Here is a 24,432-nt window from a genome sequence, read left to right as displayed (position 1 = left end):
GATTAGCATTACAGCAATCGATTTCATCATGGTATCTTCATGTGTGTTATTATATATTTCGTTTTCATCTGTTCCCTGACCCCACTATCCTCTCTCTCTGCTAGTTTCCTTCCTTCACCTAGTCAGTCCGCCTTTCTGAAACACCAACATACTTCTTTAACTCTAGTCTAAAATGAAATAAAATGGCAGTGATGTTTAATAGTTAACCTTTCATTCAAACTCCTCCCCCTCATTTTCAACCTGGCCTCTTCAGAAGCATCAAGTCCAATAAGGACCACTTTCTAGTCAGTATCTGAGTGCTAATAAATGCAGTTTTTAAGATCTCCAACTATTCACATTTCTCACATGAAAAATAACTTTAACCATCGACCACTTAGACAAGAAAATGAAAACAGACCTCATGTCTTCAATGAAACTACCAGCTGGACACAAAAGATACGTTCAATGCTCCAGGCATTTTGAGCCCATTGTGATTATCAATTTAGATTATACATTTGCTTATTTGAAAGAAGTGCTACCCCAGCCCACATGAAAATAACTTTTGACCAGGGATGGCAAGCGGTTCCTGTAAAGGCTCAGATAGTAACTATTCAGGGTCTGTGAGTCACATATCCCAATTACAAGCAGCCATCTTAGCAATGTAGCACCAAAATAGTAACACAAGAACTACAAATTTTAATACAATTTCATTTTCAGAAAAAGGCTGCTAAGTTCTTACCAAATGAACTTCCTCAGCCTAAATAAATTACCACATCCCTTTAAACTGCAAAATTAACTATTAGCCCTACTTTTCATTTTGTCAAAGATGCCACTATGCCCAGCTTCAAAATGGTGTGATATGGTTGAAAAGGAGAATTCTGTACTCAATAATTTGAGTTTGCAATCCTAGTTCTGTCACTTAGTAATAATAGTCTCTCAGTATTACATAGAGTGCAGTTCCCTGTCCGTAAAACAGGCATGACACCACTTGCCCAGGTTGAAGGTGAGGAAGATCATGAAAATTATACAACAAATGATGTAACATATCAGTACCCTCCTCCAACTAGAGGTTTTCCATGAACTCTTAAGTCATTCCTCAAACTAGGTATTAGGGGAAATTCTTTCCCTGGGAAGACTCAAACAATTGTCTATCCCCTCTTTCTAGGGCACCACCAACAAACCAAAATACAATTTGATGAAAACCGAACTTGTGGATTAGGCTTAGTGAGGGAGTATGGAAGAAGCGTTACCTACAGTAGCAGGAGTGATCCCAAAGCAGGTTATCCATCCAAAAGTCTCACCCGGGCATGGGTGACAACTTCTCCACAGCTGCATGGATGAAGTCTCCCCTTCAGTTAGCCTTTGGCCCTTTGTCCTCTACACACTCTAGCACCTCCTGATCAGGAACTCATTTGTAATTAGAGCAGAATAGTGTACCACACTAAGTGGGAGATGCAGAAGGCAATGGTTGAGATCAGATGAGGGTCCAATGACCCTTCCCACATCCTTCAATAGGGGAATGTCAATAATCTATGAGCCCAATCTTGAGTAGTCATAGTTGCTATGATTAAGATGATGGCTCATATGATAATCTAATCTCAGCAAGTAGCTAATTGTCCAAATAGACATATGTAACTCATATATGTTAGATCAATTTATCTTGACTACTTCAAATCTCATTACTAAAAGTTATCTTGTTTGATGAGAGCTTTAGAAATTGTAAAGTGCTAAGTCATTTTTCAATTTGAAATTCACTCTTCTTATCATAAGAATTCAGCTCAAAGACGCATGTACTTTTTGTAACTTTAAATGCTGCAAAGGTCTTTAGCTGAAACCAATTCAGAGGCAGCTGAAAGGCAGACTGAATCATTTTTTCCAGGAGCCTGTGACAGACTTTGGATGAATAGATCCATTTACTCTATTTCTTGGTCTCCTCATGACAAATAGCACATCTTTGAGACAGTTGACTGGCTTTAGTGGCATGAGCTGTTAGCCATGGAACAGAATAACTTTAGATATCATAAGCTGAAACTGGTATGGCAAATAAACTATTTAAAAGTCAACAACTATCAGGTTACTTTTTTTAATGGACAAAGGCAACATAGTGATAGGGCAGACATTTAAGTAGACCATTAGAATCACCAATGGGTCTTGTAACAGTCAAATACTTGACAGTAAACAAAGTTTTAAAATAGGAGTAAGATCAAGTTCCCATCCACCTGCCAATTCCAATACTCATGAAACCAGCTAATCTACTCCACAACAAAACAAAATCTTTAGCTGAATTATTTTTTGCAGTAAGAACTATTATCCAAAAGTACATGTTAAATTTATAAGTAAAAGAAATTTTTAAGCAAAATGTTTAAATGACAATTGCTAAGGAGTAAAAGCAAGTACAGTTATAATTATTACAGTAATGGAGAATGCTACTTTTCAACATTTACAATATATTTCATTAAATTCCACGAACCTTCTCAGATGCAGGATAAGGGACCCTCAGAAAAGCCCAGAAATTGGGCAGCAATGACAGACTCTTCCAAGCAGAATAAGTGGGGAGGGGGAGACATTTTAGAGCACATGTGCAATTTGTAGAAATAAATAAAAGGAAAGGGTTTTGGATAGAACAGACCGTTGAAACAAGTTCCTCCAGGTGCTTTCACTCAAAAGTAGAAGCAAGAGCTTTTCTCAGGCTCTTCTCACACACATGCACATGTCACTTCATTATATACTGCATGTGTTTCTAATATTTCAAATCTCACATAGTATTGGATCTTCCAGTGGCCTTCTGGGTCTCCTTTTGTTAGATTTCTAGAGCTTCCTAAAGGCTATGTTTTATGTCACTGTCACACTTTGGGCACACAGCACCCAGTAAAGAACATTGCCCTCGAAAATTTCCATGACTTTGGAGAAGTTGAACTTCAGTCACTTAAAGGTATTCCCTAGGATGGATTTGTATGTTTATAATTGCTATGCATAGCTTTATGATCTTGTATATATGCATATATTGGCAAATACTATGTTGGTTTTAATGTGATTATGCTCTTTGCTTTTGTCACACAGGCTGTTGTGAGCATCAGAAACACAGATACAGTCTCAGGGCTCTACTTATTTCTGATGCTGAATATCAGGAGTTTTCTCCACAGACCTGTGATTGGTGTCTATGTTTCACTACTACAAATAGTGCTGTTCTAAGCATTCTTAGAAATGTCTCCTATACCTGGCACAATGTGTAAGAACTACATTGACAGGCTTTCCTATACTTTTTCTGGTCTAGCAACAAATTAGTTTAAAAGTGAAATTATATTGAGAAAATAGATAACACATGATTATGAAAGAAGGCAAACCCACAACTTTAATTATAAGCTCAGACTTGTCAACACTAGTCCAAGCATTTGGACAATGTATTCCTTTTCTAGGGCTTCTATGACAAAGAACCACAAAATGGATGGCTTAGAATAACAGCTAGGGATTCTCTCCCAGTTCTGAGGGTGTCACCTAAGACATGAGCCCTCTGAGACATCTAGTTAGCGCTCACTGGTGACTACAGTCTTTGGCATTCATTGGCTTGTGGACGCATCATTTCAATTATAGTCTTCTACCTGTGTATCTCTGCTTTGTTACACTGTTCTCTGGTAATGGCACCCTTCTTGATAGATGAAGGGGTTTCTCTTCTGATACAGCTTCATCGTTAACTACATCTCTAATAGCACTATTTACATGTAAGGACACATTCTGAAGTACTAGGGGTTAAGACTTCTCTGAGGAGAGCATACCACACAGGTAGGACAGAACCCATGGAAATTAACAGTTTACAAATGATAATGTCAGCATATAGTTACATTCAGAAGAGTTTAGCTCTCCCAACTATAAGCATTCCATGAGCACTTATTAAATTAGCTAGTACGGAAATATTGATATGCATACATAGAATAATAAAGTCATAGGGGGTGATTATTTCTGAGACTTTTATTCTGCATATGTAATTACTTAATCTTGTTTCCAGAGAGTTGAAAAAGAGCCAATATATACCAAGTAGCTAGCTACTCTGCACCACAATGGGAAATTCAAAAATTACTCGGGAGACTGGAGAGAAAGTTCGTGTTCTCTCTCTCTCTCTCTCTCTCTCTCTCTCTCTCTCTCTCTCTCTCTCTCTCTCTCTCTCTCTCTCTCTCTCACTGTGTGTGTGTGTGTGTGTGTGCTACTATCTGCTCAGGGCCTAGGTTTGATTCTGGGCACCCACATGGTGACTCACAACCACCTCTAACTCAAGTTTCATGGTTTCTGATGTCCTCTTCTGGCCTCTGTGTCACTCGGACACATATGCAGGCAAAGCATCCATACAAATAAAATAGGGCTTCAAGAAGTTAACTGGGAGAGAGTGGGCAAATACAAGTTGGATGGCTGCAAAAATAATGAGTAGGTATATGAGAAAATGAAAATTGCTTGGGAATAAAAGCAATAAAGGTGATACAGTAAGACTGAAGCTAAGGTAACTCATCTACTTGTAGACAATGATCATTTACTGACGGCCACCCTATCAGCCACTGTTCTAAGCACACTTTAAGTCATTTAATTTCCACGAACAACCCCATTTGGCAAGTAATACTAGTAACTTCATATGACAACTGAGAAATATAAAGAACAACTTATTCACAAAAGATTGTAGAGGAGAAGCTGAGGCAGTTTAGCCCTCTTAGTCACTAACCAGTTCCCAGTAGATGATCAAATGAAAACAAGGATATAATGCTCTCAGATTAAATAGGTAATAACAAAGAAGGTGATTCTACCCACATAAAAATTAAAAATCTGACAGTCAGAAAGAAGTCTAGCCTTCATTTTAAAGGAGAGTAAACAAGTAGAGATTCCCTCCATCAAAACAACGCCCTTTGAAATCGCCTTTAGAGCGACTGAGGCATAAGGATGGCTGTTATTTCCAGGCAAGTCTGGTCTACCTAGAAAATTCCAGGCCAGTTAGGGCTATATGGTGATACCCTGGCTCAAAACAAAATTGCCTTCAGAGATTAAAGCTACACAAGATGCCATATTATAAATCTTAGCTGTATCTCAAATTTTTAACTAGAAACAATGCTCCCACAACACTAGTGACCACTCCACTTAATACATATGCCTCACAGTGATTATGGCCTAGAGCCAAATGCTGAGTTCTTAGTCAAATATAGACACCACTGACAGTATTTTTTAAATGCACCCTAGTCTCAGAAGTTAATTCCAAAGAATAGTTCTAGACCAGGCCAAAAAAAGTGTGAATTGGTGCTTCCTGATGCTCCTGTATAGGAGGAACATAGGGAATGCAGCTTGGCATGTCTTAATTGTTGAAAATGCTGGGCTTGATCCATCTTAAATAGTCCTAATTTCTAAGAGTAAGTTGACCTTGGAGGCTAGCAAAAAGCAGAAGTAGCAATACTCACTTGCCAAATAGGCATCTTGCCACAATAAAAGAGTGTCCAAAGGAATCCCCAATGGCTGGCTTAATTAATATCTTTAAAAACTTACAAAGATAAAGGCTTGGCGACCCACAGAGTATGGACAACAGTCATTTCCAAATTGGGCAGTTACCTATTATTACAGGCATAAATGCAAGCCACCATTCATTCCTGTCATAGAACAAAGTGAAAGGGCTGAACATTTCTAGACCTTGACATTGCTGGAAGAGACGTTCTCATGGATTTGAAAGAAATAATCCAAGAAAAGGGCAATAAATACAAAAAGGAAAGATAATGAAGAGGAACCAAAATCACTGTTAACAGAATGGAAATGACAGGATGGAGAAATTTCAGTTCAAAAACAAAGATACCTATGAATCTGACAATTTTCATACCCTTTGAACAAGCAATAAGGGCTGCTTCTTAGATGGATAAAAAGAATTCCCAGGTTCCAGATGCAAATTCCAATATTAATACTAAGAATAAAAGTTGGGGTGTGATGATTGGGGAATGGGCATGGTGTTGTTATAAATGATGAGGCCATCCCCTTTTTCTTCTTGAAGACCGTATCTGAAACATGGCGTCTACAAACATAATTCAACAACAAATCATGATTTTAAAAAGTGTCCCACAAAGAAGGAATGCTATCTATGGAAACCTATAGCTGATACGAAAATAATGAAAAAAATTAGAAAGTTTTGCAACAATGTGAATGAGGCAAGAACTGACGTCTTACCATGTGAAGTTACAATTTTTAGAAATTCTAACAAGTTTAATAAAACAAGAAATGATGGCTATAATATAAAAGGAATCAATAAAACTCTACTTGTAAGCTAGCCATAATGAAGTACACCTTTAACCCTTGCACTCAGGAGTCAGAGGTAGGTGGATCTCTATGAGTAGAAGGGTGGCCCAATCTACTGAGTTCCAGGTCCAGGTCAACCTGTCTCAAAAATAAAAATAAAAAATAAAACCCACACACAAAAGTATCAAAACCTGTATTTGTAGAAAGCCCAACAATGTCTTGCCAAAGTACAATTTCCACAAAGCAAATGAAAACATGAGCCCACACAAAGTTGCAATGATTGGTCGTAGTTCGGTCCTAAACTGGACAACCCAAATGGTTATCAATTAGGGAACTACATAGTAATAAAAGGTAGTAGTTACTGACAAACACAACATAAAGATGAGTATAAAAAGCAGAACAAAGCAGCCAATCACCAAGATTAGATCAACCTAGCATCCAAGTGTCAAAGAGCTATTAGCATTCACCTTACATTCTATGGCTGTGAAGCTAGGAATCAGTACTGAAAACTGCCGGCAAACATTTTCAGATTTTAAAAACATACTTTCAGAAATGTCACAGATGAGCAAATGATTTATAATGAAAATTATAATATGCTAGAATGTAATACTAATGAAACTACTATGCTTTGAAACACCCAAACAATGGAATAAATACAAAGAGTGGAGAAAATAAAAAAGAGTGATTTCTGAACTAGATTTTAAGTGGAAAAAGCAAAGCCTGAATAGTGTGTGAAAGAAGCAGGGGGATGCAAATACATACATATATATGTTTATGGTTGCTCAAGCTTTCAAAAGAAAAGAACTCAGAAGGCTGACGAGCTGCAGTGGCAGAAGTAGAAACATGTCTGTCCAGAGAAAGGGATAGAAGCAAGAGTTTTCTAAATGTATCTTGCTATAAATATGATCTTAAAATAATTTAAAGTTTCAAACATTTAAATATTAATCAAAATTAAATTGAAAAACCAGAGTAATTATAATCATATCATCAGGTTGGTTTACAGCTAACAAACTTGATAAATTTAACCAAGAAAAAGGTAAAACTGGATGTGGTGGCACACACTTGTCATCCCAGGTGGCAGGCAGGATAGCAACAGAAGGCCAGTCTCTGCTAAGTAGTGAGCTTAAGGCCTATGTGACCTAATGAGATGACTGTATAAAGGGGGAGGGGCAGATGGGTAAACAGTCAGATAGAGACAATTGAAAATCTTTCAGGCCCAAATGGCTCTACCTTGAGTTCTACTAATGTTCAAGAAAGTGGTAAGCTCCAACTTTACACAAAGTCCTAACTCACATTATAAGGCTATTAAACTAGATAAAAACTGAAGCTGAAACTCAATGATAAATATAGACACCAAAATACTACCAAACAAATGGAGCAATAAGCAAGAGCATGGGCACATTGAGTCTGTCCCAACAACACGAATCAGCTAATGCTGCAGTTCAACTAGAAAAATCTCTTAGGAGAGCCCACCACATCAACAAATTAAAAGGCTACATGTCATTACCCTCTAAGCACAAAGGGGGTTAGTTTAAAATTCAACTTCTGTTTAGAACTCTCAAAATGTGTGTTAGCAGCACATCAGCATGAAACTGAAGGTAAATTCAATCTTTGATGATGAAATATTGAAAACAACACAACTTCTCAAACATGGAGCCTGGGCTCTGGCCCAGACCTGCTGAATCAGACGCTCCAGGCACAGAGCCAGGGAACTGGTACTACTGCAGAAACTCCTCAGGTGATTTTGGTACTGCTGGCTAATCTAAGTATTACCTACACAGCAGCAGCCTGGGCATCACCCAGGAGTTGGCTGCAAATGAGAAGACTGTACTAGACTCTCTTGCCTCATCCCACACCCAACAAGGCACAGTTGGCCCTTGAAGTCCAGGTGACTCTTGACAGTGTAGTCAGAGAGTGTTCCTAAAGCAGGTATTCTCAGTGGAGCTGGAGAATCCAATGACCACGAGACTTTTCAAAAGTGTCCAAGCTGGTCTAACCCCAGATTAATTGCCCTGGAGGTACATGGGTGGGGCTCAGGCAGCAGGCATTTAAAATGCCTCAGATGGTTCTAATGAGCAGCCAGTCTAGTAAACCACCAGTCTGCAAGTCTGCAATCTTCCTAAGGTGAGGAAATTTCTATTTAGGGACTTGGCACTCTCTCTTAAGAGCCAGGGAAATCACACACACACACACACACACACACACACACACACAACACACACACACAACACACACCCCAAAAGCAGGGAAATCACACACACACACACACACACACACACACACAACACACACAACACACACCCCAAAAGCAGGGAAATCACATACACACACCACACACACACACACACACACACACCCCAAAAGCGTGTATTCCACAACAGCTTGCTTGCTCTATTGTCCCCTACCCCATCTCTTCCTTCCTTCCATGAATTATTTACTGGAGGCAGAATCTCACTATAAAGTCCAGGCTAGCCTGAACTCCAGTCTCAATCCCCTGAACAATGAGATTACAGGTATGTACCACCACACCCATGCCCAGCACTGCCTTCTTAACACTGATACAAAGAGTCCCCATAGTCAGGTGAGTTCCACAGTTGTGAATCCTAAAGTCACAATCCCCTGGTTCAGGTTCCAATGCTGCCGCCAGAAAGCTCGCTATAGAACTTAACCTTTCTGAAAGAAGCTTGGCACTTACATCAATAATTTCACCCTCAAAGGAGATATTATGTAAAAGCAATGCGCTAAAGGCTTGGCAAAGATTAAGGCTAACATCAACGTAAGTTATTACCGAGGCAGCTGTTTGGGCACTAAAAGTCAACATGATGAAATCATCAGCAAATCAAAGCCAATAGGTATCTCTCAATACCCTACTGCCCCACACTGTAGCAACTGGCACAAGCAACATGCACCATGTGGCAAGTCAAAATGGAGATGTCCTATAGGCAAAATACACAAGTGATTTCCAAGTCTAGTACAAAAAAGATGTTTCATTAACTATTAAGGTATTTATATGCAAAAACTATGCTATTTTTAATATACTCATATTTTACATATAATCTGTTACGGAAAATACGTTAAAATCTATTTTGCCTGTTTACTTTTTCAATTTAACACTGTCTATTGGTTAGTGTTGTTTCATAGACTTGGGAAGCCAGGGTATGACCAGACATTCTATCAACCATCTCAGACTTTATTTCCATAATAGGCACTAAGGAGATACCTGAAAAAGCAGACTCTGCAAGGGTTCTTCACTGATCTGAGATTCTGGATCAGTTACAAGCTCTCAGGAGCAGCTGCTGAGGGTTAAGGGTGATGGGGGTTGGCCTTCTGTATGCTGTTAATACATGTTTCTCTTATTGGTTGATGAATAAAACACTGATTGGCCAGTAGCCAGGCCGAAAGTCTAGGTGGGGGTACCAGATGAGGAGAATTCTTGGGAGAGAACACTGAGAGGAGCTGCCAGAAAGGCACCATGTAATAGGTCTGGGTAAGCCAAGACTACATGGAGATACATAGATTAATAGAAATGGGTTAATAATTATGAGAGAGCTAGCCAATAAGATACCTGAGCCATTGGTCAAATCATTTATAATTAATATATGCCTCAGTATGTTTTTTGGAGGGACTGAAGGGTGGCAGGACTAGGCAGAACAGAAATTTCCATCTACATAAGGGTATTCAGACAATCTTTGTCAACAATGGGAAATTGTTTGATGAAAGAGAAATGATGGGAATTGCTGAAGAAATGATTAGCGTTGATAACAGGAAGAAAGGAAATGTCTTATAGGTTTAGACTCAGCCTCCTCTTTATACCTGATAGTAGCTGAAAGGCTAAAAAGCAGGAAGCAAACATCCTCTATGTAAAAAGCCACCAGACTTTACAGAAAGGGACCCAGAGGTGAAGGACATTTCCAACAAGCCTGGTTGAGGGAGGGTGGGACAGATGTTTTCTCACATCTCCAACCACTACCCTTCACAAGGAACATCTCAGAACCAGGAAACTCTAAAATTACATAGTTGCTGCTAGTCACACAGACAAGTGTGAAGGGCCTACTCTCCTGAGGTATTCCTGAAGTTAAAAGCAAACTCCTGCAGGTTGTTACCCTTGAACAGCACTAAGAGGTACATTATGAGTCATAGCCAGGGGTCACTGTCATATATCCGATGTTCTTAGTTGAGTAAAACAGTTGGGATCACTTCTTGGCAATATTGAAATCAAGTGAAGTCCCTTTTCTTCTAAATCCCCACCTAAGCAATCTCAGGGCCATAAAGAAATATAAAGGTCAACACAGGGAATTTAAAGCACCACCACCCAATGCTAGGAATGTCCTTTTAAGTCACCTCTGCCCAGTCACTCCCACAAAGAGGAAAGGATGGCATTGATAGAGTAGTGTATTCCATTACAAGGCTCAGGAAACAAAGAGCTTCCTTCTCACCAAAAGGTCAAGGATGTGATATCAAAATCTAACCATTATCACATGTTAAAGAAAGGGCACCACTGTATGCTGTCAAAGTCTGTACAATGGGATGAGAGCTGAATGTCTTACAAACAAGTTACTTTTATTTATACTTTTAATTATTACTCTTCAAATTCCCTTAGCCCTTTCCTATTCCAAACATATTTGCAAACAAAGCAAAATTGAGCCTAAACTCATGACAGAGTCCAAATAACAGGAAGCTAGGAAGAAAGGGGCGGCAAAACAATGCATGAAACCTCTCCCAACATTCCATTCAGACTCTTATTGATCCACTATCAAAACCCAAGCAGAAGGGTTAGGCACAGGCTCTGCTTCTTAACATGGTTAAGGAACATCATCTGTAGGCATATAGCAGAATGATTCAAACCCACATGCTCAAACAAATCTAAGTTGACACTCCTCTGATTGAAGTCAACAGTACTTACAAAATGCCTACTATGAGCTCTGGGGCAGGTTAAGTTTCACAGATATTGTATAAACCATCTTGGACCTCAGCACTCCTTAGATAAAACAAAAACAAAAAAAAACATTGCAACAAGCAGGAGTTATCTGTCAAGTCCAGCCAAGAAACTACAATACTAAACTATTGGAAGTATAAAATGTAGCAAAGTTCCTTGTGGAGTCATCTTGAGATACTGAGAAACAAAGCCAGTAGCCACAGCTCCAGGGCTGGGGACAGCCAAGAACAGGATGAGGCAGCCCTCTTAACAAAAAAATATCAATGTCTTATGTAACACTTTAGTGCAATAATAATAATGCTGCATTGTTTACAAAGGGTTCTAATGCACATTTGAATCCCATTAGGTCTCTGGAAGTTTGGCAAGGCAGGTCTTATTAGTCCCATCTTCCAAAAAGAAGAGCCACCAGCAACCCAGCAAAAAGGTTAAAATAACTTTTCCAGAGTCACACAGTTTAAGAGAAACTGGGACCTCAACCTATGTCTAGAATCCAAATGCAAGGAGCTCTCCACTACCTCACCTGGCACAAAGGCTCATTTGCCATTCTTTGGTCCTCTGGCAGAAATAGCAAGAAGACATTGTGTACAACGCCAATTATCTTAGAGATGCTTCCATATTTTCGAAAGGAATGAGACTGTTGTGGTATTCTGTGTGGAAAGGGTACTGAAAGCTCTGCCAATGAAAGACCATCTTCTAACTACAAAGCACTGGAATCTGAAGGCCCTTCCTGCTCTGTTACTGTTTGTGGTAACAAGCAGAATATAACTCCAAGTGAACCTTCCCTCCACCTGGCAAAGGGAATTTAGGACCTCAATACTTGCAGACATGACTACCACTGCCATCTGCAATTAAAAGCTCACACCAAAAATAGAAAGCAAAGCTTTATCTAGAAAATGTAACTTACTGGATTTTCAATGGTTTATTAGAACATTGCTATTCTCATTTTTCACAAAAAGAAGTGTTCAAAGCTAGGTGTGGTGGCACATATATGTAATTCAAAGAGGCAGAGGCAAGAAGATTGCCCTGACTTTGAGGCCAGACTAGACTATGTAGTGAGGGCCTCTTTCAAGACAAGAAAACAGAATATAACAAAAAGGAGTTCCAAGCAAGTCAACAACAGTTAAGTTTCCTTGGATGCTTACTATGTGCACGACTGTTCGAAGTACTTTGAGAAACTATTATTATTGTTTTGATTTCTTAGATACAGAAACAGACATGTCGGTAAGAACTTGCCCACATTCACCATGGCTTCTAGACTTCTCAATCCTGAGTCCATACCTTTGAGGCAAATGTCCCTGCCCCTCTGACATCTGCCAAAAAGGAATAAATGAACTAAAAACCAGGAAATAAGGAAACTAGAACTTCCAAGAGGTCATAAGCAGAATGATGGAATAAAGAATAATGAATGACACCCATTATGCTATTGTAAAGTTGGAAAATCTTTAGAAATAACTAGAAAGTGCAGCCTTTGTAATCATCTGACCACTAGTTAAAAGTGTTACCTAGGGAGCCTTTAGGAGACTTTGCTTTTCTCTTTATTTTTGAGCCCTCAATAAAAGTTGGAGCCATGTGTTTTCAATGGTTTCTATAGCAACTACATATTAATCCTTTTATTTTGAAGCAATATTATAGTACTTTTTGTAACATTAGTCATTTTCAGAAACCATAAAAATTGTTTTTAAAACACTGTACATAATATTAAAAGTGGTAGCACTAAAGAAATTACTTTTACAGTGACTTCTTGTTAATGTCATTCCATTAATGAGTGCTTCTGTTCCTCTGGTCTTGAATGCTTTTTTTACTCTACAGTTAGTTCAAAGTGAGCTAGCATCTCTATAAGCCAGGCAACATACAGAGGTAATCATTTCAGATAACAGGTTCAGAGTGCAAGCTGCACACAAGAACAGAGATCCTTATGCAGACAGTGGCTAGAAATCACCATGTAAGCCTGAATTCACTAGAGACTTCTACACTTAACAGTGCTCTATCTAACTAGGGAGAGAGACATTCAGGTGAAAACTATCATTCTAAGTTACAATTTGTACCAAATGGGAAAATACAATGAAAAATGAAGCTGTGATGCACTTATTTAAGAGGCACTCATGGGAGAAATGATGACTTCACAGAATGGATCTCTTGGATTCAGATATACTTCATTTTCAATATATTTGTTTTATTGGAGTAACAACTATCAAAAACTAGAAACTCAAAGTAATGACAAAGGCACTCTCAATCGTGCCAGCCTGTTTTACTGCCATTGTTGACTTTCAAAGTTTATTTTTGTATAACTTGCTTCTGCTAATAAACACATCACTGCTCTTTTTCTTTGTCTGACACCCTCTATATCAAGTCCATAAGACCTTAACTGTATTTCCCTGTTGTCTTCCTGGTGCTTAGGTCAGATACTGCAGGTACATCATAGGCAATGCTTAATGAATGAATGGAACCTCTGACAACGTGAGAAATATAAGAACTTTAAGGAGACCAATCATACAATGAGAGTAGTAGAATCTATAATCCCACATAATTGCTAGCTATTTCTGAACACTTCACAAGCCTGATCCACCACTACAGATAGGACCACCAGTCTGTATCTCCTCTAATGGATAGGATCTACTACAAGTTAGATTTGATCCTGTAAAATGCCAGAAGTCGTCTGGAGTCAAATTTTGCAAATGCACAGATCCTTCTAAGTGTACATGATGGATGAAAGGTTGGCTAGTAAACTAACTAGTTTTAAAATCCAAAACAGGTTGACCTGGAGTAAAATTTCAGTCTCAGTACTCTAAGGTGGATACTTCACAACGAACAGAACTGAGCTGTAGGAGAGGAACCCAGACTAGCCAGACACCAAAGAACTCCCAGAGACGTGGCTTGTCACATTAGTTTTGCCATTAAGTTGCCTAAAGTCCATGTCACACTAACATCTTTGTGGTCCTCACTTCCCCCACTCAGGAAACTGAACTACCTGAACATCAGTGCTAAAGTGCTCCAATTCCATCCACTCTTGTGACGATCTGATTCAGAAACCAGCTACAACCCACTTGTTTCATACCTCAAACGCGTCCATCAAGCCCGCAATTCATTTTTTTCCAGGAGATTCACTTTATTTTCGCTTAAGCAGATACTAAAATTAGTTTTCACTTCCTGAGCGCAAAAGACAGTTGAGGGAGGCAACCGGGTCAAGAGTACTTGCTAGTGACTGTTCACACTTCCGACTACATATCAGGGAACTAACCGTTTCTTGTGAGATCTTGCTCTCAACTGTTGCAAAAGCAGATAAACCCCCTGTGAGGCACAAAAACACTGGCCTAGAGCGATGAGGAAGGGTTTATGGCTAGTGCCAGGGTGCCACCACTTGGCGGGTCCAGGGGGAATGCGGAGGGTGTCCGCCCCATGCTCAGAGCCAGGGTAAGGAGCCATCGCCGGGAAGGCAGGGCGGCAGCCCCGTGAGCTCGCCACCCTGGGACAAGGAAGCAAAGTACAGGCATTGGTTTCGAAGAGCCTCAGACCTCCCCGATTCAGTCCCAACCTTTGCCAGCCCCCACCTGGGGACCTCGGGCAAGGAGAACAGAAAAGTCAGAGAAAGGCACCTGCCGGCAGCTCCCGGGCCTCAGCCCTGCGTCTCAGGGACAGTCAAGGCTCTCCTGAGAACCCCACCCCCACCCCCGCAGGGGCAGCCAGGCCCCTGGAGACTCGTCGGCCTAGGGAGTCCCTACTTCCTACTATAGACCCTTCCATCCTGGGACCCACAGTGCCCGGCTCCTTGCCAGGCCAGCCAAGAATGCTCACCCACCTCAGGCTCAAAGAGCCACCGGAGTTGCTGCTCGGCTCTGGGGCGCCGCTCCGCCCCTTCCACGCTCGCCCCGCCCCCTCCACGCTCGCCCCGCCCCCAAGCCCTCTCGGGCCTTAGGGGGCTCTTGCCTTCCCTCCTCCCAATTCTAATTGGCTGGAGCTGGACATGTGATATGGAGGTGGTAGGGCGGTGCTGGATGACCTAAGTAGTCTCTTCTAACTCTTCTTCGGTGAGGCTGCTGGGAAACCCTGTTTGATGGGTCCGGAGCGTAGAGGCATCTGGGAATTGTAGTTGGTAATTGGTGCTGGGACTGGGCAGGGCCAAGATGCCCGGGTCCACCCCTGTAGGAAAGTTGGAATCAGTGCCTGGCAGAAGCCAGTACTTTGGTACTAGCTCTCACTAGGTCTGTCCAAAAAAACAAACAAACAAACAAAAGGGTTGGGGGAATCTAGAGGGAAAACTGTTGTAGATTAAATTATAGCAAATGTCATGAAGTTGAACTATTACTATTGAGTGCATGAAGTTGAAACATACCACTGCTTCTTGTACAATATTTGCTACTCATAAGCCCACAGTATAGGGGGTAGCTCATGCTGTGCCAGCACCTCCCCAAGAGCACTACTGAACCAGTAAAGGGAAACAAGTCAAAATGACTTCTGCTTTCTGAGGTTTTGGTCAGATGATCGCTGAAACAGTAAACAGAAAGTGAAAGCAGGGAGGGGTACAAATTTAAGAAGACAGTTTAGTGCTTGATCAAATAAACACAATCTGGCTCATAGAAGAATGTACATAATATCTGTTGGTTTGTGTTGCATATTAGTTTTACATGAGAACTTTAGGTAAACAGGGATTATTTCACCATGATCTATTTTTCTTCTTCGACTGATTGGTTCTTAAGCATCTAAAACCAACTTTTTGTCTAATATAATTCAAATATGCACACATATATTCACATATTATACAGTATCTCACCTCATTTTTAGATTCACTTTCCATAGTTTCAGTTACCCACTCTTGAACTGTAGTCCAAAAGTATTAAATGGAAAATTCCAGAAATAAACAACTCATAAGTTTTAAATTTCACACTATTTTGAGGTGATGAAATATCTCACTACCCAGCTCCATCCCATTGTAAGTCATTGCTTTTCCAGGACATTCATGCTGTCTATAGACTTCCTACCTATTAGTCACTTGGCTGATGTCTTAGTTGTCTGATTGATTGTAGTAGTACTTCATAATACGTGTTCAAGTACCCTTCTTCCATTTAGTAATGGTCTCAAAGTCCAAGAGTATTATAATTTTATTCTATGTTACTGTTCTTAGTTCATGAATTGTACTTTTCATTGGACTATATTAATATATACTTGGTACCATTTATGGTTTCAAGTACCTACTGTGAGATCCTGAGAACTATATTCCTCAGGGATTAAAGGGGGCTTCTGTGTGTTCGTGTGTGTGTGTGTGTGTGTGTGTGTGTGTGTGTGAGAGAGAGAGAGAGAGAGAGAGAAAGAGAGAGAGAGAGAAAGAGAGAGACTTCTGAGATAATAAACAAGACCTTTATGAATCTAATTCATTCGTTAACCACTTCTGCCAGTCTGCTTCTCTCTCTCTCTGTCCTCCAAGTTGACAGGGATCTTTCTTTTCTCTGAATTTTTTTCTTAGCGCCCTTTCCACTTTTTCATTTTTTTCTGAACTAGCCAAACTGCTGGACAGAGAGCAGAATAGCACTTGTTTCTGGGCCAGGCAGACTTAGAAGCTTCCCCCAGAGTGCTTTTCATTGTACTGATGTCATCATTTGCTTGCATGTCTGCTCTGCCAGCTCCCTTCCCCAGACTATAAAGTTCTTTGAATTACATTCACATTTGTGCTGTATTTCAAAGCATGCTCATTAAATTTGCATGCTGGAGAGACTCCCTGGTGGCTACAGAATGACTGGATTCTCAATGTCTGTCAATCTTGGGCAGAGGGGTAGTGGAAAATAAGGATGGGAGGAGGGAAAGCAACAGCTTGCATGGAGACTTGTATACATTAAGCATGCTTCGAGTGTCCAAGAATGAGGATAAAGCCTTTTGCTCAAGCTGTAAGTCAGGAGTAAAGAAGTTACAGGTGATCCTCATCCTAAAGAGGTCCTCACCAGAGATTTCTCCAGAGTCTGTCTGGTCCTGCCCTAACCTACCCTCATCTGTGGACCAACCAGAAAGGGGCAATAGAGAAGGATTTCCCCTAGGCTAGAAAACAGACACAGTGGCCTCATAGTGTGTGTTCTCCATGCCTGCCTCATAGTGTGATGAAGATCCTAGGAACACACAGATTTGACAACAGTTTGAAAGTTATAAATATGTGTAACAGAGGAGTTGCCACTGCACTGACACCTTAGTGAAACAACTGCATAATTCAACAAGTCCTACATTCCTTCAGAAAACGGTGTGTGTGTGTGTTTAAACCATTCTTCAGTTTTCCCTGCACTTTACACACAGACATAGATATATACATATTTTACCAAGGGAGGAGGTTTTGGGGAAGATGGCTGGCCTGTCACTTTGGGGCATGTGTGTCATAGATGGGACATGATGCTACCTCTCCAACAACCTTTTAGAGCTGCACACCCTATATCTAGTGCACTTCTGTCTGTATCCCCCACCACCACCTGGCTTCCTGAAATTCTTGTTTTTGCTAAGACTTGGACTGAGTGACTCCTACCTTCTGGATGTTACTATGTTCGCTGAAATTAGGGGAGAGAGGTTGGCAGAACCAGGAAGGGTGTGTGAAAGAGCTTGGGCTTCCATCTCACATTTCTCACTCCCTGACCTCCATGGTCCAGGATTGGGAAAGGTGTAGAAAAGGAACGAAGAAGCTGAAGACAGGATGAGCAAGAATGTCCTTGTGAGCCACGGGCCCTAGCAGGATGTACTTGGAATCAGAAAATGCTGTGGATCCCAAAAATTGTATAGGTAAGCTGCTGGCTCTGGGAAAGCCATTGCACTTTTCATTACACTGCTTCCTCTGATAAAATAGTCCTAGAACTTGTTTGGGGATTGTTACATCCTTGCATATCCAGGTTAAATAAAAATGTATCCAGGAGGTAGTATTTTTAAGTCACCAGGATGACCATGAAAAGAGATGAGAGAGAGCACTGGGCATCAAGGCACCAGTGTTCAAATCCTAGTTCATCTGTGCAAATACTGTTCTATAAAACTCCATTTTTCATTTGTCAAGTGAGGGTATTCCTCTGCTGAGGTCATAGGCATGTGTCAACATACCAAGTATTCAGTTTAAATTATAGAGAATATTAAGCCAAACTCAGCTATGTGACACCCTGTCTCAATATATATTGAAATAGTTATTGTGCTAACTAAAATATTTAATAAGAACGAAAACACCCAAATTGCCATCAAATTCTCATTACTAATAAATGGCTGAATCAATGATGATATATGCACATAATGGAATATTAGCAATAGAATTGAAGGAAGTCATAAGATATGCTACAATATAAATAAATCACAAAAATAACATGTTGAGTGAAATACATTGTAGAAATTAGTAGAAACTATGCTATTCCATTTATTTACTGAGGACCAAAATCAGAGTCTCATCAAGCTAGACAAGTGCTCAACCACTGAGCTATACTCCCAACCACTTATTACAGCTTGGAAATGACGAAACTATAGTGATTGCAGTCAGATTTGTAGTTGATTGGTGTCACCAGTCAGACAAAGGAATGGGAGAAAACTGCTTCCAAGGGTAGCAACAGGAAAAGTTTACAAAATGATAGAAATGTACTGTGTGTTGATTGTGATGGTAATTATGAAACTGTCCTGTTGCCCAAACTCCAGATATCCAGATATAAACTTGACATGTATGAGTGAATTTCAGTGTAGATAAATTGCATTCCAAGAAAGTTGAGGTTAATGTGAAGGAGCCTGGAAAAACAAAGGACAGAAACGATTGCCCTAAACACTTAGCAAGGATGTGCTGTACCATGAGCGCAATGAAGAGGTGCAGGTATGACTCACATGTAGATGAGAGTGCAGCTGCTGCTTGATGTTATTTCTCTCATTCCTGCTTTTCTCGCAGAACTCAAAGATGAGATGCGGCCTCCTGGAGGGGGTGTGACTGGTCAGTAAGCTCTATTTTCCCAGGTGCTAAATGGAGGTTTAAAGCAAGTAATTGGGTGTGAAAATAATCACATGGAGACAAATCTAGGTTCTTTGTTCCCAGGGATCCTTAGACACAGGGTTATGACATCACACTGTTTCCCAGGAAACATCACTGGGTAGGGTGTTCACAGTGCAGGACGGGAGGTGCAGTGGGGGACATGACGCTGAGGTCCGGTCTGGAAAGGAGCATGGTAAAAAAAATAAAATTTCTCTGAAGTTCAGCTGAAAATCAAAGCCAAAGTCACAAGATCTCCCTACTCTCTGTACCTCCGATCCTAAAAGGTGTTTTGTTCCTCTTTTGGTCATCAGTGCTGTTGATCAAACCCGAAAGCTCACATATACTAGCCTAGCGCTCTAGAGCTACAGCCCAGTCCTTTGTTTCATGGGTCAGGATCTTGATATGTGCCTCACACTGGCTTTGAACTTGAAATCTTCCTGTCTCTGTTTCCCAAGTGTAGGGACTGATTACAGGCATGCACCATCTCACACAGCTGACTATTTATTTGTATATATCTCAGTTTCTTACATTATTTTTTGAGAAAGTAAGCACTGCAGAAAAAAAGAGTCATGCTTTACACCAAACAAATTACTAAAAGCATTTTCTTTTTATCTTACTGTTTCATGGTGGCATGAGTACTGTACCACTCAAACACATATGAAAACTGGAAAACATAAAACATGAAAAAATCTGCCAGAGAACAGTCACTGAATCTGAATGAAATTAGTAAAACAACAAAACATTTATGGAAAACTGTGTACAGTGAGAACATTATGCTGTTCTTGACAGAAAAATTTAGACACAAATGTGTGAAAGATGCCACAAGTTTATAGATCAGAAAGCTCAATACTGTTAATATGTCAATACTTCCCAAAGTGATCTATAAATTCATTGCAATCCCTATCAAAATTCAAATGATTTTTGCAGAAATAGAAAACTTAGAATTCATAACCACCAATAGATTCCAAAAATGCAAAACAATCTTCCTTATTTAAAAACTTATTACATAGACACAATAGTCAAGACACTGTATGGCTGACAAAATGACTCACTAGGTGCTTGCCACTAAGCTTGCCCATCCGAGTTCAATCCCAGAACACACATAATGGAAGGAGAGAATCAACTCAGGAAAGTTGTTCTCTGACCGCCACATGAGTCCTATGTCATGTGCATATGAGAGCATGCACATGCACACATAAATAGTTACAATAAATTTTAAATTAAAAAAGCAAGTGTCACTGAGGATGAGAAGAAATTAGAACTCTCCTGTCCCACTGATGGAAATGCAAAAATCACTGCTGCTATGGAAAGCACTGTGCAGATTGGCTGTACAACAGTGTGAATGTGCTTACAACTAGTTAATAGCACACTTAAAGTGGTTACAATGGCCCACTTTTTATTAATTTAAATTTTACATGCCAATCCTAGTTTCCCCTCCCTCCTACTCCCACTCCCCCCCCCCCCCACACCTCCCATCTGCTCCTTGGAGAAGGTAAGTTCTCCCCTTCAAGTCTGCTAACTCTGTCCCATCATCTCGTTGAGGCAGGACCAAGGCACCTCTCCACCCCCATACCCCTGTGTCTAGGCTGAACAAGGTATCTCTCCATATAGAATGGGTCCACTAAGTCAGTTTGTGCATTAGCGTTAGGTCTTGGACCCACTGTCAGTTGCTATTGTCCCAGTAACACCATTGTCGCTTACATTAAGGGAGTCTAGTTCAGTCTTATGCAGGTTCCCCATCTGTCAGACAAGAGTCAGTGATCTCTCACTAGCTCAGGTCAGCTGATTCTGTGGGTTTCCCCATCGTGGTCTTGACTCCTTTGTTCATATCATCGCTCCTCCCTCACTTTAATTGTACTCCAGGAGTTTGGCTGATTGGTTACTTGTGGATTTCTGTATCTGCTTCCATGGTCACAGGTATGGACTTGACTGAGTGTAGGATTAGGTCTGGGGTCGGACCAGTGGGTTCTCTCTCACTTGGTTCCAGTCAGATTGCGGGAGGGCAGCCTGTGTGGATCCTTGGAGCAGGAACTTGTGGCGGTCATTTGTTTCTTGTGCAAGTGCCTTCTCCCTGAAAAAATTATATTAACCTATATTGAGCCTAGTCCAGTGAATCTCGATCCACATGTCTACATGGTAGGTTGGCCACTCTCCAGTGGAAGATCACACATCCAAGCATATTTTGGGAGCACAAACTGGTCTTGAATGATTTAAGAAAATAAGACACAAAGTTGGGTGAGTAGGGAACAGGATTGGATCTGGGAAGTGTTGGAGGAGGGTGATAAATATGAAAACATGTTATATGAAATTATCAGAGAAGTAATTAAAGAAAATAAACAAGGCAGATGCACCTGAGGAATTAAATCTAAGGTTGTCCTCCGTGTTCCATAGGCTTGTGCATATGTATGTATACTCATCCTCCTCCACACGCATCTGCATACACACAAAAACACCCACACACTATTAGGAGGTGTGAACTTGTGATCTTATTGGAGGAAGTGTATCACTGTGGAGATAGACTTTGAGGTCTCTTACATGCTCAAGTCATGCTGTGTCTCAGTTCACTTCCTGTTGCCTACACAAGATGTAGCACTCTTAGCTACCTCGCCAGCACCTTGTCTGCATACATGGTGCCATGTTCCGCCATGATGATAATGGACTAACAGCCTATTCTACATATGGATAGTTGATATACCAGAATCATTTGATGAAACAATGGTGTGTTGTGTTAAATCATATTTCACTATTGTCACAATTTGACCAATGATAAATATAGGAATTGATTTTTAGATTCTCAATCCTGTTCCATTAGTCTATATGACTGTCCTAATATCGTGCAATACTTAACTTCCTCTGAGCTTTTGAGACAGCATACATATCCAGTGTTTTCAACTTCCCAAAGCAATTTAAAGCTCTGCATATCCACACACACACACTAATAGGGAAGAAACCTTATGCCTCATACATTCTAGGAAAGTGCTTTTCCATTTAATGGAATCCCTAGCTTTTCTTTCTACTCTTTCATTTTGAGATTAATTTCACGAAATTGTCCAGGGTGGCTGTAGGCCAGGCAAGCCTTTGAATTGTGTTCCTACTGCTTCAACTTCCTAAGTAGCTGAGATTATAGCCTGTGCTATCAGCTGAGCTACTTATGTTCCTTTTTAACTGTTCTATGCTATGTCCTTCCTAGGTAGATTAATAAAGTGGCTATTGTGGTTTAAATGAGAATGTCCCATATGGGCTCAGACATTGAATACTTGGTCCATGGTTGGTGGTGGTATTTTGGGAGTGCTTAAGATTTGTGGCCTTGCTGGAAGAACTATGCCAAGGCATTAAGGTTTCAAAAGGCACGCACCATTCCCAGCTCACTTTCTCTGCTTTTTGCTTATGTTTCAAGATGTGAGCCTTCAGCCTTCTGAATCAGTTTCCAATGATTCCCCACATGACATACTTCTATCCTTCTGGAATTAGAAGCCGGATAAAATTTTCATTCTATTAATTATAGCGATGGTGTTTTATCACAGCAATAGAAAGGTAACTAATATAGCGGTCATACTTCTTTCATAAATGAAGAAAAGCAAGCTCAGAGAGGCTGTGAGAATCTTAAGGTAATTGTGTTGTCATAAGTGACATTGAGACCAGATCCATGGCTTCTCAGTTGTAGACACAAGCTCCTTCCTAAACAGAACAGTTGTCTTTTTAAAAGAGACAATGATTATGAATGAGTCCTTGAGATGAAAACGCAGTGAAGCAAGATCCTCCAAGTATGACTTTGTATATATACTTAATAGACTATTGCTCAGCCATAACACCAAGGGTAATCTTGTCATTGTGGAAAAATGAGAGAACTGCAGGCCATCATGTCAAATGATATAAGCTACACACAGACAAATGCTGCATGATCGTATTCATCCATAGCATCTAAAATAGGTAAGCTCAGAGAAGTAGAGTAGATTCTATGGGTGAAGGAAATACTGGTCAAAAAATCAGCATACTAATATCTGCAAAAAGGTTTGAGATGGAGACATTTGACCAATTTGCCAGCATTTGCCTATCCTAACTAGTGCATGGAGGTTTTTGATGCTCAACATAACTGATATAATTCTTCCACAAACCACTGGGTGCTAAATCTGCCTGAGGAGTACCAACTCTTGTCTGAAGTCATATGGATCTGATGTAGAAATGGGTCACTTCAAAACCATCCCACATGCTATATCTATTGTTGGACAACACACTACTGTAATGGCATGATCTCTCCACCTGGGTAAAAGAATCACTTCAACAGTTGTTAATGTCCTAACTATGTTTATTGTACATGAAAGTCTCACTATCACATAGTATCCCTTCTGGGAGGAAAGTAAATATAGTAGTATTATTTTCACTTCTAATATTGTTCAGCCAGTGAGTTATAATTTTGTTGTTGTCCTTTGAGACAGAGTCTTGCCTAGACTGGCCTCAAACTTTTGATCCTACTGCCTCAGTTTCCAGTGCTGAGGTTATGAGTATGTGCCACATACACATCTTTTCATTCTTCAATTAAACTAAATTAAAAACAACTCAGGCATTGGTTACCCTTGATGTTCCAGACACAGTATCTGGTGCTACAGGGGCACATGGTTAAGACACAGACAAGATAAGCAAGGCAGGGCTGATTTACAAGGACAACAAATGCTTAAACAAATTGAGATGAAGTTTCTTCACATTTATCTTTATTGACTGAATAGATATTTACTATAACCTGCACCACCTATGTAAGGCACAAGTAATGAATGAACACAATGGATACAGACTTTGCCAACTATCTCATTACAGCCCAGGTTTTAAGCTATAAAAGGAGAAGAACCCAAAAGCAGATGACAAGTAATCAGAGCCTTGACCTACGGAAGAAGTGAAGGGATATTCCTCAAAGCAGGCATAGTTGAAGTGATGTGGCAAATGCTCTAGATTGGCAATGTCCAAGTTGTTATGAGACACAGGATGCACTGATAAAGTCCCTGATGATGATCACTGAAATGGCCTTTCACTAACAACCAGAACATCAGCAAATAGAAAAGGAGAAGGGTCACTCGAAACTGGAGCCAGCACAGACTAAATTTATGTAGATCACCGAATATGTCCATATCAGGACATCTTTATCAGTACGCCAGATGGAAGCTGATACTGTCCCTTATCACTTGAACTTATGGTCTCCTATACAGTGGGAGGAGTAATACAAGGGAGTAGAAGGAACATGCTTGAATTTCCTGGAACTACACTAACAAAACACTTCAAGTTGAGTGGCTTAAGACACAGAAATGAATTCTTTTGCAGTTTT

At 40.3% G+C, this 24,432-nt stretch overlaps 1 protein-coding gene across 3 annotated transcripts in view; it reads right to left on the bottom strand.

Annotated features, from left to right (window-relative positions):
- Mtm1 (myotubularin 1) overlaps positions 1-15,033 on the bottom strand; it is a 104,172-nt gene extending 89,139 nt beyond the window's left edge. For 2 of the 3 annotated variants that reach the window (XM_040744710.1, XM_040744712.1), the window contains exon 1: positions 14,961-15,033. The gene's annotated coding sequence lies outside the window, so the exon portion shown is untranslated. Of the gene's footprint in view, positions 1-14,219; positions 14,710-14,960 lie in introns of those variants that run through there. The other variant, XM_040744711.1, reaches the window with a different exon arrangement.
- Between the last annotated feature and the right edge of the window lie 9,399 nt (positions 15,034-24,432).

The sequence above is a fragment of the Mesocricetus auratus genome, unplaced genomic scaffold (assembly GCF_017639785.1).
Source record: "Mesocricetus auratus isolate SY011 unplaced genomic scaffold, BCM_Maur_2.0 Super-Scaffold_100003, whole genome shotgun sequence".
NCBI classification, from domain to species: domain Eukaryota; kingdom Metazoa; phylum Chordata; class Mammalia; order Rodentia; family Cricetidae; genus Mesocricetus; species Mesocricetus auratus.
This window is presented reverse-complemented; position numbering and strand designations above follow the sequence as displayed.